At 44.1% G+C, this 15,875-nt stretch overlaps 1 protein-coding gene across 1 annotated transcript in view; it reads left to right on the top strand.

The window, feature by feature from the left end:
- Positions 1 to 702: 702 nt before the first annotated feature.
- Positions 703 to 15,875, top strand: part of ZBTB8A (zinc finger and BTB domain containing 8A) — a 140,063-nt gene continuing 124,890 nt past the window's right edge. The window contains exon 1 of the mRNA XM_085648393.1: positions 703 to 838. The gene's annotated coding sequence lies outside the window, so the exon portion shown is untranslated. The remainder of the gene's footprint in view (positions 839 to 15,875) is intronic.

The following is a 15,875-nucleotide window of genomic DNA, read 5'->3' as shown; positions in this document are numbered from 1 at the left end:
TGTTTCACGTTTTTTACATGCAATGTGGATTAAGCGTCTTAAGTACTAAAGAATCGTATGCTGCTATGTATATTTTCCATGGTCTATTTTAAAATCAATTTCTTAATGTTTTTTATTATGCTCAAATGTGCTTTTTATATGTATTTTATGCAACTTTTATGATCTTTTGATCGAAATAAAGTTTACAAATGGAAAAAAAAAAAAGTAATTGTTTTCAGGTGTGAATGAAAAGTTAGAAGTACAAGCTCCAATTAGAGAAAGCCAGTCCTCTCCCTGTGAGATGCACTAGTCTTCCACAGTGAGCTACGCATTTCATTCTCAGCTGGATGCCTGTTTTTTTCTGAGATGCACAAGCACCTTTCAGAAACCTTGTGAGATGCAGAACCCTACCCAGAACCAAGTGTGCCTGGATTAAACTGGGGCACCCGCGGGGTTGGGCGGGGGGTGTGTTTAAGTCAGCTCTTGGGGGAAAGAGCTGGTGTTTTAGAAAAGTAACAGCATTTAGTAACTTCATATTTGCCAGCCTTATGTAGCTGTGGTGGATGCTTCGTGCGACGTACCACCTCACCACACTCCTCTAAATCTTCCTCGAGTTGCCTTCCGTGCTCCGGGTGTCCCTGTGGATCACACCCCCTCCCCCTGTAGCGGGTGTCCGGGTGACACCGCCTTTGCCCCTCCTCTTCGGCCCTATACCTACCAATCGCCGCCCGCGGAGGCTGTGCCCGGATATGGCGTGTTGCCCTCCAAGGGAGTAGGCTGCCCGCGGGCGTCTTCCCCCCCGCCCGCCCCCAGCGCGGCATTCCGAGCCTCTACCGGCAGGGCTGTAGCGGGCGTGCGGGTGAGTGACACCCCCGGGGGTCCTTTTTGCGAAGTGTTAAGGGAAAGAGTGATGTACCGGGTGAGCGCCGTGATTATCGGGTGCAGCCTGAAACTAGGGCGGGTTGAGGAGGGACCTGTGATGGGGCGGTGTTTGGGCCGCAGATGGAGAGGAGGTTTATTTAATGGAGGGGGCTCCAGGGAGTACGCCCTTGTGAGACTCGGACCGGGTTCCTGGCAGGGGGTGATATCGATTGGGTCAGTCCTTTGTTCCCGTCTCTCGGGCGTCTCTCCAGTGCATCCAGACTGACGGGGAGCTCAGCCAATCAGAGGCCCTTCGGTCCAACCCCGCAGTTAGAAGCCAGCCAGCATCGCATGACAGTAGCTCTTCTCAAACTAAGGGGCCACGCGATGCTAGCATGCCAATACAACACCCCTGGAAATCGTGCTACCACCCTTGCTGCTAATGATACAAGCGGGTCACTACATCTCTCTTGCTACAATTATTGCGAATACCCCTTATATTGTACACCTTTATAAGCGCTGCCATTTCCATCCGAAGAACCCCCCGCTGTGCACGGCACCAGCAGCATATTAGTAACCCCACTTCAGCTGGTGCTGGTAGCGCTGCTGCAACAGATACCTCACACCGGTTCAAACGGGGCTCGTAGCCTAATTTACATATGGTACTACCAGCAGACCCTAAATGGCAACATCCCCTGCACATACCGCCGCTGCAAACGATGCTATCAGCTGAGGCATACACAGCTGAAACAAATAATGTTAGCAGTCCCCACACATGCCGCCGCCGCAGATGACACTAGCGCTTCCCACGCATCCCATCGACGCAATTAGTGATAGCCTGCCGTCACTATTACTCTCCTCTTCATATTGTCAATATCTCTGTTTCACTAGTCTTGGTAGTAAGTGAGGCTACTAAGCCCCAGCCCCCCATACATACCACTACATCTGCAATTATTTGGGCCTGGAACCCGCCTAGTCACTCCTCCGCAAATGGACCCAAAATTTCCTTTTCGCCTTTGCGGTAACATTCTCCTTAGGAGCAAACAACCTCCTCGTAGCGAGTGGGGTTCCAGCAATCTTCTACAACACGAATAAGACCCGCAAACCTTCCGTTCGTAAACAAGGAAGCAAGCTTTCTGTCGCACAGCATCTAGAACTAGCAGACCTTTCGAACTCCTGCAATTTGGCCCTGCTGTGCCCCTCTGCACAGACGCCCTCATTCCCGCAGATTGAACCTGCCTCTTCCTAGGTCTCCCCTTCTTCAGTGGGGCCAGATGCCTCCGCCCGCAACTCTCATGTCCGCAGCAAATGAAGGCACGGCAGCGGGAAAGTCTTTAGTTTTGACGGAATGACCAATTTACCCCCTTTGTGCATTTGACTCCTAGGTCATCTAGCTGCCGAGGTTTACTCCCATCGGTTGCAGAGGAGCTGATACTCTATGCTACGAGTAAATGCAGTGAATACATTCAATATCCTTTTGTGGCCGGCATCTTTATAGTTCATGTATGAAAGTAGGTCAGTTTTTATTGGAAGGAGGAAAGAAACAAAGAAAGCCCCAAGTGATTTGCGGGGTCCAGGTCTACAACAATAATACTGGTTGTTATGGCAAATATTAGTGAATGAATGAATGAAAAGAAACTTATAAACGCGCTACTTAGCCCGAAGGCATCAAGGTGCCTAACCAAAAACAATTCAATAGTAAAGCAGATCATATCTAAGCGTAGGCCTTGGCGAAAAGCCATGTCTTAAGGGCCTTCCTGAAAGCCAGCGCCGAGGGAAGAGATCTTATCTCCAAGGGCACGGAGTTCCACTGCCTAGGGGCGAGAGTTGAAAAAGCTCTACCTCCCCACTTAGCTTTACGTATCCTAGGCACTAGAAGCAAGAGCTTATTTGATGACCGGAGAGTTCTAGGGGGTGTGTAGGGGACCAGCAAATCCCTCACGCCACCCGACCGATTAGATGCCAAAGCTCTATAAATCAGAGTCAGGGACTTGAAAGATATCCTGGCCTCAATAGGGAGCCAGTGTAAGGTCCTTCTTGCCGTATGAGCCGAGGCCTGTTTGGGCAGGTCAAGGACCAGTCTAGCGGCAGCATTCTGCACCATTTGAAGACGGGTCACCAGGCCATTATTGATGCCCAGATAAAGAGCATTACAATAATCAAGTCTGGAACCAATCAATGCCAGGACAATTTGTTTCCTGGCCTGAAAAGACAAATAGTGCCTGATCCTCCGTAGGATGTTTATCAGGCCCCAACAGGTGGAGATGGTCCTCTTTACCTGTTGATCCATCCTCAAAAGGGGATCGATCAAAACGCCTAGGTTTTTAGCCAGGGTCGACGGTATGGGGCACACCCCCATAGAGGACGGCCACCAATCAGCCGACCAAAGATCCTCCTTTCCCCCGAACACCAGAATCTCTGTCTTTTCCCCATTGAGTTTCAATGAATTACAAACCATCCATTGAGCGACTGCCTTCATACAGTTTTTAAAATTGGAGGCAGCCAGGATAGTAGGTTGGGTAAAAGACAGCAGAATCTGTGTATCGTCGGCATAAGAAATTACCTCCATCCCGAAAGATCTAATAAGCCTGGCCAGTGGGGTGACATAGATGTTAAAAAGGGTCGGACTTAATGCCGACCCCTGAGGGACCCCACAGAGCACAGGAAGGGATGGAGACAAGAACTCCCCCAGCTTTACTCTCTGTTCCCTCTGATTAAGGAAGGATACCAGCAGACTAAGGGCCGCACCCTTGACCCCTATCTCCCTCAGCCTTGATGTTAATACTGAGGGAGACAGGGTATCAAAGGCAGCCGAGAGATCCAAAAGGATGAGGAGAGTGGTCAGTCCCTTATCGACCCTGGTGCGAATGGTGTCAAGCACGATGGTAAGGGCAGATTCGGTACTGTGTTCTCTCCTAAAACCGTGCTGCGAATGGTCCAACTTATCATGGGCTAGTGTACCGAGAAAGGTTGATGTACCCGGCAGTTTTATGCACATTCTGGTTTACTGTGAGCTCAGTTCACTATATATACCTAAACATCCATATTTGCATTTTAATTTAAGTTACAGCGACGTTGGACTTTTATATTTTATTTACAGTGGTCCGAAAGAGAATTCAGACACAGTGAAAATGCATCAGTACACGCTGACCTGCATCCTGATGCTAGATTGAAATATTTTGTGGGAAGAGTTTTTGTTTTAGTCTTGAGTCAAGAGTACATGCATTTCTGTCGTGCTCAATACTTCTGCACCTGCATGGGTTTTGCGGGTTTTCTAGATGAATGCAATGACCTTCTTGATTTATATAACATGAGTTACAATGATTCTAAAGGAAAAAAATAGCTCCACTATAAATGAGGCTTAAAGAATTAAAATCTTTGTTTCCGCAATTTACGTTTATGAGGAGACACAACATAGTTAAAGGAGATAGTTTGTTGGTTAGCATGTAGTTCTTAAAGGGTCCATCTAGGAATTGCGAAGACAGTAGATTTCCAAAGCTCAGCAGGCATGCATAGCATACAAGAATGCCTAATATTGCTGATTGTTACCGAGGCAGGATTGGGCAAAGAGAACTGTTTTTATTTCCACGCTGGATGGGTGCTTTCATTCCTAAACTGCTGAGATTTATTGCCTAAGTGCAATGCATTGTTTTCTGATGTTTGGTGCATTTCATTCTCAAGCCTTTACAACGTGTGTTCTTTAAAGATATGTATGAATGAGCAGCACTAAGTCCTGAAGTTGTGATGTCCCAGATAACGGGAGCTGCTCCAGATGATTAGTAGATTGGTGTTTAGTACTGGGTTTGTTATCCTCAAAAGAATGAAAGGCTGAGTGGACCAACCAAGGTATTCATCTTTGACCAAAGAGTCAATCCTGGATAGCTGCAGTGAACACATTAGTCTGTTGAGCCACTGCTCTGCAGCCATTCACTGCTGCAGAAGTGAATTGTTGGAAGGCTCATTGAGATCGATATTCAACCTCTTATATCAAAGGTGTTCTACAAGTCACCAGTGCAAGTCCTTGTAAGGCCAACACAACTTTAGAGGTCAGTAAACTGAGAACTTATGAACAGCAGAAGTGCGGTATGAAGCACCTTATTAATTTTTTGTTTATTTATAGTTCTGCTCTCTGCACCCACTCATAAGAAGCATCCTTTAGACAACATAGTGGCTTTAAGCACAGGTGGATCAGAATCCAGTAAAGTGATCCAGAAATCCAAGTTACCCTGCAACCCATTAGTGAAAATGAAATGGGGTATCACACGGTGTTCAAAAGTAAACGTCAGGGTGCAGAGAGAGAGTTCACAAAGATTGGTGTTTATTAATGGGGCGACCCTGCGTCCAGCAGTTGGAATCAACAACTGGACACTGATCAGGGATGGGTGGAATTTAGAAATCTGGCAAGTTCCGTGCGGGGGCTAGTGGTGCTGGAGTTGAGTTAGCACCCACAATACATCTCAGAGGAATCAAAACTTCAGGGCCTGTAACTTGAGCCTGGCTTATATTCTCAGTTTTGAGGTGCACCCTGTGGACTACAGACAAATCCTGAACATTTAGTCATATATTTACACCACAGATTAGTAAGGCCATCTTAGTTACAGGGTACTCGCAGCTCCCAAATTACTAATTCATCGAGATAGACTCCATGCTGTGTGCAATAAACTAGGACTTGCGCTTTGTTGTTTTGGCCAAGATCCAGTTCCTCTCGCCAAACAGGCCGTCCATTTTTCTCTTCTTCCAATGCATGGAGCATTAGAAGGGCATCTACAGTCTTAAGTCTGGTTTTGGGTTCAATGATACTGACAAACAGCTGGTCATGTTTCTGCCTGGCAGTTGCTTCTGTGGGCTTACGCTTAGTCTTCTTCAAATCTCCCGCCAAAACACAACTAAAGGTAGGACGGGTGATTGGTTGCATTCATTTTTGAGGTCAGAATACAGTGGGAGTGATGCACTTTTACGTCTTTAACCGCTCCCACCATGTATCAACTGATCAGGCAATATTTATTTGCATACCTAAACATAAATATCCATATCCTACTGGCGGTCACCAGCCATGAGATGTCATGAGTGAATTCATTGACCATGTCATGAGTGATGTAACGTGAAGTCATAAGCAGTGCATTGGGGGCTGGGGGGCGCGAGTTATAGTAAGCTCAGCTAACTGTAACTGCTGAATTTCTCTGGTTTTGTACGAGTGAAACATGAGTAACTAACATCTCTGTAACCTTTGTTTTTTTCCAGTGAAAATATATTTGTGTATGTTTTTGTAGTTTAATGAGTAGAATAATAAGTGTTTGTCTGTATTAAGTTGCGATTCTGAAGATGTGAGCCTTGAAGGCTAACATGAAAGAGGGCAAATAGGATTCATCTCGTATTTTGAAGGCGAGAATATCCTATGGGGTGGGGGGTACAAGAAGTTTAAAGCGTTTGAGTTTAGATGCAATGTAACAGTGATTTGAGACTAAAGAAAGGTCATGGTGGGCTGAGCACAGCACTCCTCTGGGGACATAGCAGGAGAGGGTCAGAGCAAGTTGGGGTGCATGGTCCTACTTTCACGACTTTGATGAGCAGCATACAGGTGGCAACATTAATTACTTTGTGAGAGGGCCTGGGTCACCTGTCCCAGTTTTTACCATACATAGGAAAGAAATATGGGTAGGACGAGAGAATGGACACTTGTCAAATATAGGCTATTCCATCCATTCCAAGTTTGAACAATGCTCTTATTTCCTTTTATCTCAAATCGTTTTGATTGAATTTTCAAGAAAAGACCACATAAATAAATAAACACAATGATAATAATCACAATCATACTGTCATATAATTAAAAACCAGGAAAAATGACAAAAGAAGTAGAAAAACAGCATATTATTCTAGTGCGTTACCGTAGAAGTTGCAGTGAAGCTAGAAAGAAATACAGGTGGTCTATAAAAATCACACTCTTCACAATTGTTATATGAAAAGTACAATACAGGTGTAATACCTAGGACATAGCATACTATAAGCAATACATTATAGGAAATTGAAAAACAAATCCTATACGAAGCAAGATCATATGTGAAGGAAAAGGCATCAAGGGATCTCCATAGTTTCCTATGTGTTTTACGCCAGGTAGAGGAGTGAAGAGAGATCTTGTCAGCCCCCCTGGAAAAGGACAACCACTCTTGTCACAACCTAAAGGAAACTTCTTTGGAGTTTTTCCACTTATTGAGTACTATTTTACAGGCCAGAGTGAGCAATGCTCTTATTTTCATTGCAAAATCTATGTTCCTGCTCCTTCTGCTCTCGATTCCCAGCTCAGGTGTGAATTATTTGCTTTGCACAGCATGCCTCCTTTGAAAACCTCCCTAGGACATAGGAGGTGACTCAAGATGAGTTTGAGTTAATTCTTGATTTTTGTATTGGGCAGGTGAAGGGGCTGTTCAGGCAGGGCATCCAAAACCCCACTCACCATATCCCAGCTCTCATGTTCAGGCAGACCAGGGCATCCAAAACCCCACTCGCCATATCCCAGCTCTCTTGTTTAGGCAGACCAGGGCATCCAAAACCCCACTCGCCATATCCCAGCTGTCTTGTCAAGACCACACCCACTTCTTTTTACGGGCAAACAATTCAATTTATCTCAAGGTTGGCAAGTCTGATGATGTGGAAAAAATAGTGCACTTTAATAAAATAGGTAATCGTGGCTTACCATTTTTTTTCAACCCCCAGTCAAGCAGTAACAACACTGGAAATGGACCAGATTACTTTGTAAAATTAAAAACAAAACATCCAAGTGAACGTTTGTCACACGTGCAACCCCTTCAGTCAGCCCAGGCTTTTCAGCTAGCAACACTTTCCATTTTCATTGTTTCCAGAGCCTGCTTATTATGCACAAACTGTAGCATTGCTGTGCCTGTTAAACAAGGACTGTCTAAAACTGTAACACAGAACAAGGGCCACTTGACAACTGCTTAAAGTTTGAAAAATCCAGCTTACTTTTGTGATTTGCTGCCGTTATTCGTGGATGAATCAAAGCTCAGTGGTCGAAGTGGGGGAAAAAAAGTAGGGGAACTGTGGGCGGAGACTCGGGGGGCGGGAATAACCCAAGGATTGGATTAGTGGGCGGAGTCGGAGGTGTGGCTAGAAATAGCAAAACATACCAATTTTTGAACGTTTGGCATTTCACTGACCAGTTACAGCTTATAACGTTATTTAATTCAAAGAATCAATAAACATGTTTATTTGAGGTTTAATATACAAGTTGTTTATATTTAATTCATTTACAATTTGGGACATGTTTCCAATCACAGAATATTCCAAATACGCTTATAAGTGGAATCATAAGCCATTTGTCTCCGAGCCATGCAGTTTCTTTCATCTGCACTTCTCCTCCCTTTTTCTAACCATTTCTGAACATAAAATTCAGGATTAAATTCTATGACAGGTGGCCCCACGATATTTATGAACATTGTAGAAGACAGACGATTGATTGATATTCTGTTCCGCAGTGGTGTGAGCACATCATTCATTACACTAAAGCCCCGTTCACATTCAGCAGTTGAGGTACAAAAGGTGTTTATAATGTGCATTAATGGTTTCAGGCTTTCAGAGATGCAATTTTTATTTTGTTTGTACTCTCTGAAACCAAGGATGTACTGCCTGGTATCAAATACATGCAACCTGCTACAAAGGTTTAGTAATTCTCCCTCACCGTATAAGATGTCTACTGGATCTGGCCAATAAACTGGTTGTAGGAGTTTCATTCTATGTACTAACTCTTTGTATTCTATCTCATCATTGTTTGTGGTTGTGCATCTAGAAACATTTGATGCATTAGACATTGTCATCCTTTTTCGCAGGTTATTTGCTAAGCTCCTAAAGAACTGTGCCCTATTGATGCTAACACAGCCTTTGTTCTGTTGCAGTCCTACACCAGCAAACTGCACCCAGACTGCAAATCCTCCGGGCCCTCCTTTATCTCTTCTTAGTCTTACAAGGCCCAGTAAATCGTACTCTTTTCCAAATCTCTTTCTAAATATTATCTCTCTCAAAAACTGTTTTTTATATGTAATTTTCCTTTGATGGGAAGAGGAGGTTTCTGAGGTGGTAGTATCAGGCAAGTGACACTACTTGGGCTCCCTCTGTTCGAGCCTTCATGGAGGATCCCTCTTCATTGCTACCTCCACCTGACCCCAGACTCCGCAACGCACTTCCATACAGGCTTGATTATCCACTACTCCTCTCCAGTGCACCTTATCTCACAGCTGACCTTGGGCCCCAGCCCCATATCAGGCACCATCGGGCTCCACTTTCCTTTTTCCCGGTAAAAACATTAGTAAAATCACCTTCAAACTTAAAACATTGAATATAGCAGTAAATATAATTAGCACACACTTTAAAGTATGTTCCACAGTAGCCCTTATGACCCGACTGCTAATTAAATAAACAAAAACAGAAAGGCCATGACAAGGCCGGCTTTAGCGCTGATGCGAAAGTCTTTTTTGGCGCCACACCAATAATCACTGCCATACGCCACAAGTGCTCCTCATCTCCCCATAGCCCCTCCCCCTCATGACCTCCTCCTCGGATTCCCTCACTGCCACCCTCCACCAGTGCCCCTCATTTCGCTGTAGCCCCTCCCCCTCATGACCTTCTCCTCAGAATCCCTCACTACCATCCTCCAGCAGTGCCCCTCATCTCTCCCTAGCTCCCCCCCATGACCTCTTCCTCAGATTCCCTCACTGCCACCCTCCAACAGTGCCCCTCATTTCGCTGTAGCCCCTCCCCCTCATGACCTTCTCCTCAGAATCCCTCACTACCATCCTCCAGCAGTGCCCCTCATCTCTCCCTAGCTCCCCCCTCCCCCCCCATGACCTCTTCCTCAGATTCCCTCACTGCCACCCTCCAACAGTGCCCCTCATCGCTCCATAGCCACTCCCACTACCTCCTCCTCGTATTCCCTCACTGCCACCCTCCAACAGTGCCCCTCATCTTTATGTAGCCCCTCTCTCATATGCATTTCATTTGTTGTGTAGCGCTACTCATATCAGTGTATTGTGTGTCAGTACTTTACACCACGCACACATTTTACAGAGACAACGAATCATACAAGTATGTAAATCAGCCTACAGGGAATGTCACATAAACCAATGAGGATTACAAGGTGTATGAATCACATGTCATCCATACTGGTGGGCAGTTATTTTAAGAGGGTTTGGTCTGGAGAAGCACAAACTCAGGATTTAAAGAGTACTCCAGTGGTTAGGGGTTGGCTTTACTGATAAAAATGTATATCTGCCCAAAGATACTCATTTTAGCAACATTAGAATAATAAAAGACTGGGGAAGTTCTAACTATATCACAAAACAAAAAACGCGAAGTTCTAACTATATCATTCAGGTTTGCATACAGCTCTTTGATGACAGTTCAGTGGTCACGGTCCTATGTTAGGATTGTAACTTCTGAACTGCAAGCAACACAAGGATCTCTGTCACAATGACAGTAACCCACTGAGCTTCCACATAAAATACAGTTCATCTGCACTTAACTACTAACAGAGAAATGATTGCTCTCCAGCAGGATCATTAATCCCCAGCGTTATCTGGGCATTTTTGTATTGTCCTATTGTTTGTCCTGCATCGGCCATGATAATGATAAAAACGGATTAAATGAAGCACACACAAAGTACATGTCCTGCTGCGCCTGTGCAGAATTTAAAAAGAAAAACAAATAGTGACACATTCTCCTACCTACTCCATTAGTCAATCTTAGTGTTGCAGCCTGAAGTGATAAGCAGCTGCAGGGGTTGGGAAAGGTGAATCAAAATAAACAAACTTCTTTTCTCCTGCGAAGCATAGAAAAAGAATATCCACGTAGCAGGACAGTAGGCAAAGGTTACCGCGGCCAAAGAAAGGATGTGTCACCTTTCGCCATGCCCCTGTTGGAGATGAAGGGGTGAAAAAATAAACAAAGCCTCGCTAACATGTAAATGGTCTTTTAAAGACCTGTGAAGTACTCGGGTAAGGCTGCGATAATCTCAAAAACTGTCTGTGTGCGCGCCCGGGCGCACACACACGACGGGGGAGGAGTGGGGGGGGGGGGGAGGGGGGCGGCTTTGAAGCACTTTGAGCCCCATGGCGTTTCGCGCCTGCCTTCGAGCCCTTACTAGAACCGGGCCTGAATTAGGGCAGTCCCGGGACGCTTTTTTCAAATCAAGAAGTAGGGGAACGGACTAGCATAATTTTTAAAAGTAGGGGCACGCCGTGCCCCTCCGTTCCCCCCCACTTCTAACACTGTCAAAGCTTAATAAGTGAAGTGGTGAAAAGCCCTTCATCTAACGTATTGCTGGGGCTCCAGCTCAGTGCATTGCAGACGTTGGCACCTGTACCACAAAGTATTTACTTTGAGGGTATTTGCAAAACTAGTATATAATCTTTCCTTGTCTGGAGGCACAGCCCTGTAGCCATTCAGGTGAGAGGGGGCCTGGTCGGCAAGAGACTGAGACAGGTGATTGCCTCTTGGCTATGTCGCATGAGCAGCGCGAGAGGGACGTGATTGAGTACCAGTTGGCCTCATGCCAGAATACAGCTGAAAGGCAAGAAGAGGGTTACTGCGGTGACCATCGGTGGGCGGATCATGGTACCTGGCTTACAGGGAGCATCCCCGTTTAGGGAGCTGGTGGCAGAGTTTAAGAATGGAGGATAGGTGAGGGTAATGGAGCTATGAACATGGAGTTTGGTGTTTCACAGACACCAAGGAAGGTGGCGGCCTTCGAGTAGAGAAGCTTCCAAAAGGGACAGAAGGCCATATGAGGCCCAGAGAACGATTACGAAAAGGATACCAATTTTGGGACCAGGGTTTAGGAGCATAGGGGAGGTGGAGGAGAAGGGAGGCATGGGAACTCCATTTGGGCTGGTGTTGAGGTGGTTGAATTGGGGGAAGAAGGATGTTGGAAAAATGGTAAGCATGTTCAGGATACAGGGGTAGGGACAGGCCCGCAGGTAAAGTGGGTGGGGGAAGAATAATGCTGAGGGAGATCAAGGTGAGGACAAACCTGGAGGGAAAGGAGATTGGAAGGAAGGGGTGAATGTTGTATGACCAGATGGTGCAAATTATCCTTAAGGTTGGCGTGTCTGATGATATGAATGCAATTGTATTTCCATAAAATATATGAACATGCTATATATTAATTTTTAAACTCTCATTCAAGCTGTAACCGAATTGGGAAACAACTACATTACTTTGTAAACGTAATAAAAATATCCCGTGTCATAGGTGTCTTTCTTTTCCATTTTCGGGTTTTCAGCTCCTGCTTACAATGTTAGAAAACTACAAGTCCCAAAATGCAGCATTGATGTGCCTGTAAAGACAGAGCCTGCTGAAAGTGTAATACAATACCGTGAGTCACTTAGCAACTATGTAATGGAACCCGTGTATCACCTAAAATCAGGACAAATATAGGTCTTAAACAAGGATGTGTTCTGGTCCCAAGCCTGTTTAATTTATACCTATCAGATCTTGCAGACGCTTTGGATTTATTAAACAGTCCTCTACCATTGCTTGCGGACGAGAATACAAATATCTGGTATTTATTATGGATAAGCACATGACCGGTAAACCCCACTTATTATCAATTCAGTCAAAGGCACAATCATTAATATACGGCTTCAAAATATTAAAACGGAAATTGAATTGTCAATCGTTAACCCACTTAAGGTTATGGAGGCCCGGCTATTACCTTCACTATCATATGGTACAGAAGTTATGAAGGGTTTGGAAATAGACACGTTGAAAAGAAGCCAAATAAAAGTCTACAGAGCCGTATTCAACATTCCAAAATCAGTTTCACCTGCACAGATACAGCTAGAGTTCGGATAAAAAAAATCAGAAACATCAGTGTGAAAGTGCTTTTATAAACCTGTGTTGGAGACAGCGAGCAGCAAAAAAAGGGTCTATCAGCTATTTATGCTGGAAGGAAATAGAGGACCAACTGTGTAGCACTACAAAGGGACCCTGGGAAAGTCATTTAATTTTATCTATTAAGGATTTAGGCATACAAGAAGCCTGGGGAGCGATAATGGGAAAGACATCTTTAAACAAGCGCTAAGATCTGCAGCGTGAATGTCATCAAATCCAACAGATAAAAATGCTCTTTCACTAAGAAGACATGCTTGGACAGTAATAAATTCGTACTCCAGCATAGGTCCTCAATCGTATCTGGCAGAACATTTTTCATTAAGATTGAAACATTAATTTATGTTACTCCGGTTTGGCATTATGGAAACTAAAGACCTTGTTCCATCCTGGAAAAACAGCCAAATAATCTTTCTTGCAGATTATGTGGATATAAGAGTGAATCATTAAATCACTTATTCTGTGTTTGTCCTGTTCCCTTACCGCAAAGGAAAATTATGCTGAAATCGATATTTAGAAATAGGGGAATTTGTACATGCCGGCAAGCCGTTATCACCTGGCTAAGTGGACGTTCAACCGTTTTTGCGTGTTGGGGAGTAAACTTTATAATTCCTTTATGTAAGGAATTTTCAAATATACAGGACTAAGAATACTGGCTATATTCGGTTTTATAACAACAACATGGCCTAAGATAATGAATTATTATTGATATTCAAAATGTGGTGTTTTTAGCTTAATTATGTTTTCCGAAAATTATCACTTGTAAATGTTTTAGCTTTTTTTTTTTAATAATCTGTGATAATTAATGTGTAATGTTGTAATGGTTTTAAATAACTAAAAACAATAAAAGATCTTCTTAGCAACTATGTAAAGCGTTTAAACAATTTACTTTTCTTTTATAATGTTGCAGCCTTTGTTCATTGAGGAATAAAAATTGAATTAGCGTAGTGGTGAAAGGGCTCTTTTAGGAGCCGCTCAGCTGAAATATTGCTGGGGCTCGAGTCCCTGTGCCCCTCAAAAGTTGGCACCTCAGCTACAAAGTAATTGCGTTGTGGATATTTACAAAAGTAATAAATACCATTTCTCTTACTGGAAGGTTTTTGCAAAGTGGGATAAGTAGTTTAAAATACATCCGGAGAGATGTTTCCTTTTCTAAGTCAGTGTTAACCAGGACCTTTTTGATTTTATCTAAAATTATAGATATAATATACATAATTATAGTGGCTTTCAGCTAACCCTTTACATCCATTGGTCTGTTGTCGTTTAATTTTTTCTTCTACCCCTTTGCAGCACAGAGCAATGGGTCAGCCTTCTGAAGCCATTGCCTCTTTAGTGAGCAACAGCATTCTGCTGTTTCACAAGGAACACATCCCCCACGAAGTAGTTCCTGTCACTGCCCGGCACTTCTATTGCAATGTGTGGATTTTGAGACCAAAACATATTTTTGCTATTATCCATGTTTTTTCTTCTATATTGGCGAGGGCCCGGTAACTCCCACAGCACTACCATTTTAGAAAAGCAATCTCGAAACAAGCATTGCCAAATGCAAAAGGCCGGTAGCCAGTGCTATACCTGTCGCTTTTGCTAATGCTTGTTCTTTTTAGTCTTTTGGAATTCAGCCTGACTTGAAACAACAAGATTCTACCGTTCCTACAAACGAAAAGAGAAAAATAGGAACAGATGCAAGAATTCCTTAACAAAAGAGATTTAGACACTATCACTGTAGGCTAAACGGACTCCTTGAAAGCCCCATGGTGATTTACCAGGACAAGGGCACGCTTTTATGTACTAACAGAGTGAGTACGGAGAAGTATATTTTATAAAAAATTTTATTGGTATTTTCATCTGTATAGCATACACCATTCTGTCATTAGCATCTTGGTGATTTTACATCAATACATGCTGAGAAGTACCATTCATCAACAAAATAATTTATTAAGTTTGAACTGAAAGGCACTGTTAAACCCATCGTAAATCAGTAGTGGCTTCAGTAAGATAAGGGGGATTGCCACACAACGCAGAATGTACATTTCTACAATGTGCTTAGCGTAGGGAGGGGAAGACCCAACAAAGTTTCTGCTCACCTTTGCCAGTGTCCTTTCTACATTGTAACAGGAGTAGTTTCGCTCAGTAGGAGCTCAAGGGGGAGTGTTGTCGTGTTTTTTTTGTTTTTTAAAAAATTAGTAATCACTGCTTCCGTGCTGAAATTCTCATTCAGCGGCCCGCCTCGCTAAATAAGTCCGTCAGAATTGTCCCATTTTATCAACTCCTTCATCCACACATCCAGGATGGGCGCCTGGGTCATCTTCCAAGCTCTGGCCTCCTCACTTGGCCAGCAGCCATGCTAAATCAGGAAACCTAGTTTTCAGCATTTTCACCTTTGCCCTTTTGTACAGACCCAAGAAGTTACATTTGACGATTAGGGTGTCATTTCTACGTGTTAACAGAAAAGGGTACTGGAGGAGATCCAGGTCCCAGAAGGGTGCGAGAGGTAAGTATTACCGGAGTATGTCCTCCCTACAAAACACGTAATCAGGAAAAAAATACTCCAATGGACCACAAGTGGTTGATGGTGCTAGTGAGCTAGCTGTACCCAAGGGGAATCAAAAGGAATAAGTGTAAGGTTGTACCTAACCCAACCAACCATGAATGTGGGGAAAAAAGACAATTTTTTCTTTAGTTACCCTCACACACCCTAGTGGTGTCATGCTTCATCATTGGGTCACCCCGACCCCTATAAGTCAGGGTGGGCTCAACCACAGTGTTGGGAGCTCTTTTGATTTATAACAGGCAGGGGGGTATAGAGATAAAATGCCTCAGACAGATCCCTGGTTTACCTTTATTCTTGGATCTGTCTGGGTAATTAAAAAAATAGATAAAAGTGGGTCTTTTTTGGAGTATTATGGTCCTTTGACCCTAGTGCCGACATGTTTCAGTCCAGAGTGGCCCTAAGGTCCAGGACTTTCTTCAGGGCAAGATAAACCCCCTATGTGAGTGAAATAACAGGGTGGGAGATCCCTATCCTGTCAGTAGGGTGGGGGCAGAGTAGCTGCACCTCGTGAATGGTTAAGTGTGTGTCAACTGCCAGACTCCATCCAATTTGGGGAGGTTAGCTGTTTCACACAGGACCAGAATGGTAA

The sequence above is a fragment of the Triturus cristatus genome, chromosome 3_2 (assembly GCF_964204655.1).
Source record: "Triturus cristatus chromosome 3_2, aTriCri1.1, whole genome shotgun sequence".
NCBI lineage: Eukaryota > Metazoa > Chordata > Amphibia > Caudata > Salamandridae > Triturus > Triturus cristatus.
Note: the sequence above shows the minus strand (reverse complement) of the source record. Positions and strands in the feature narration are given on the sequence as shown.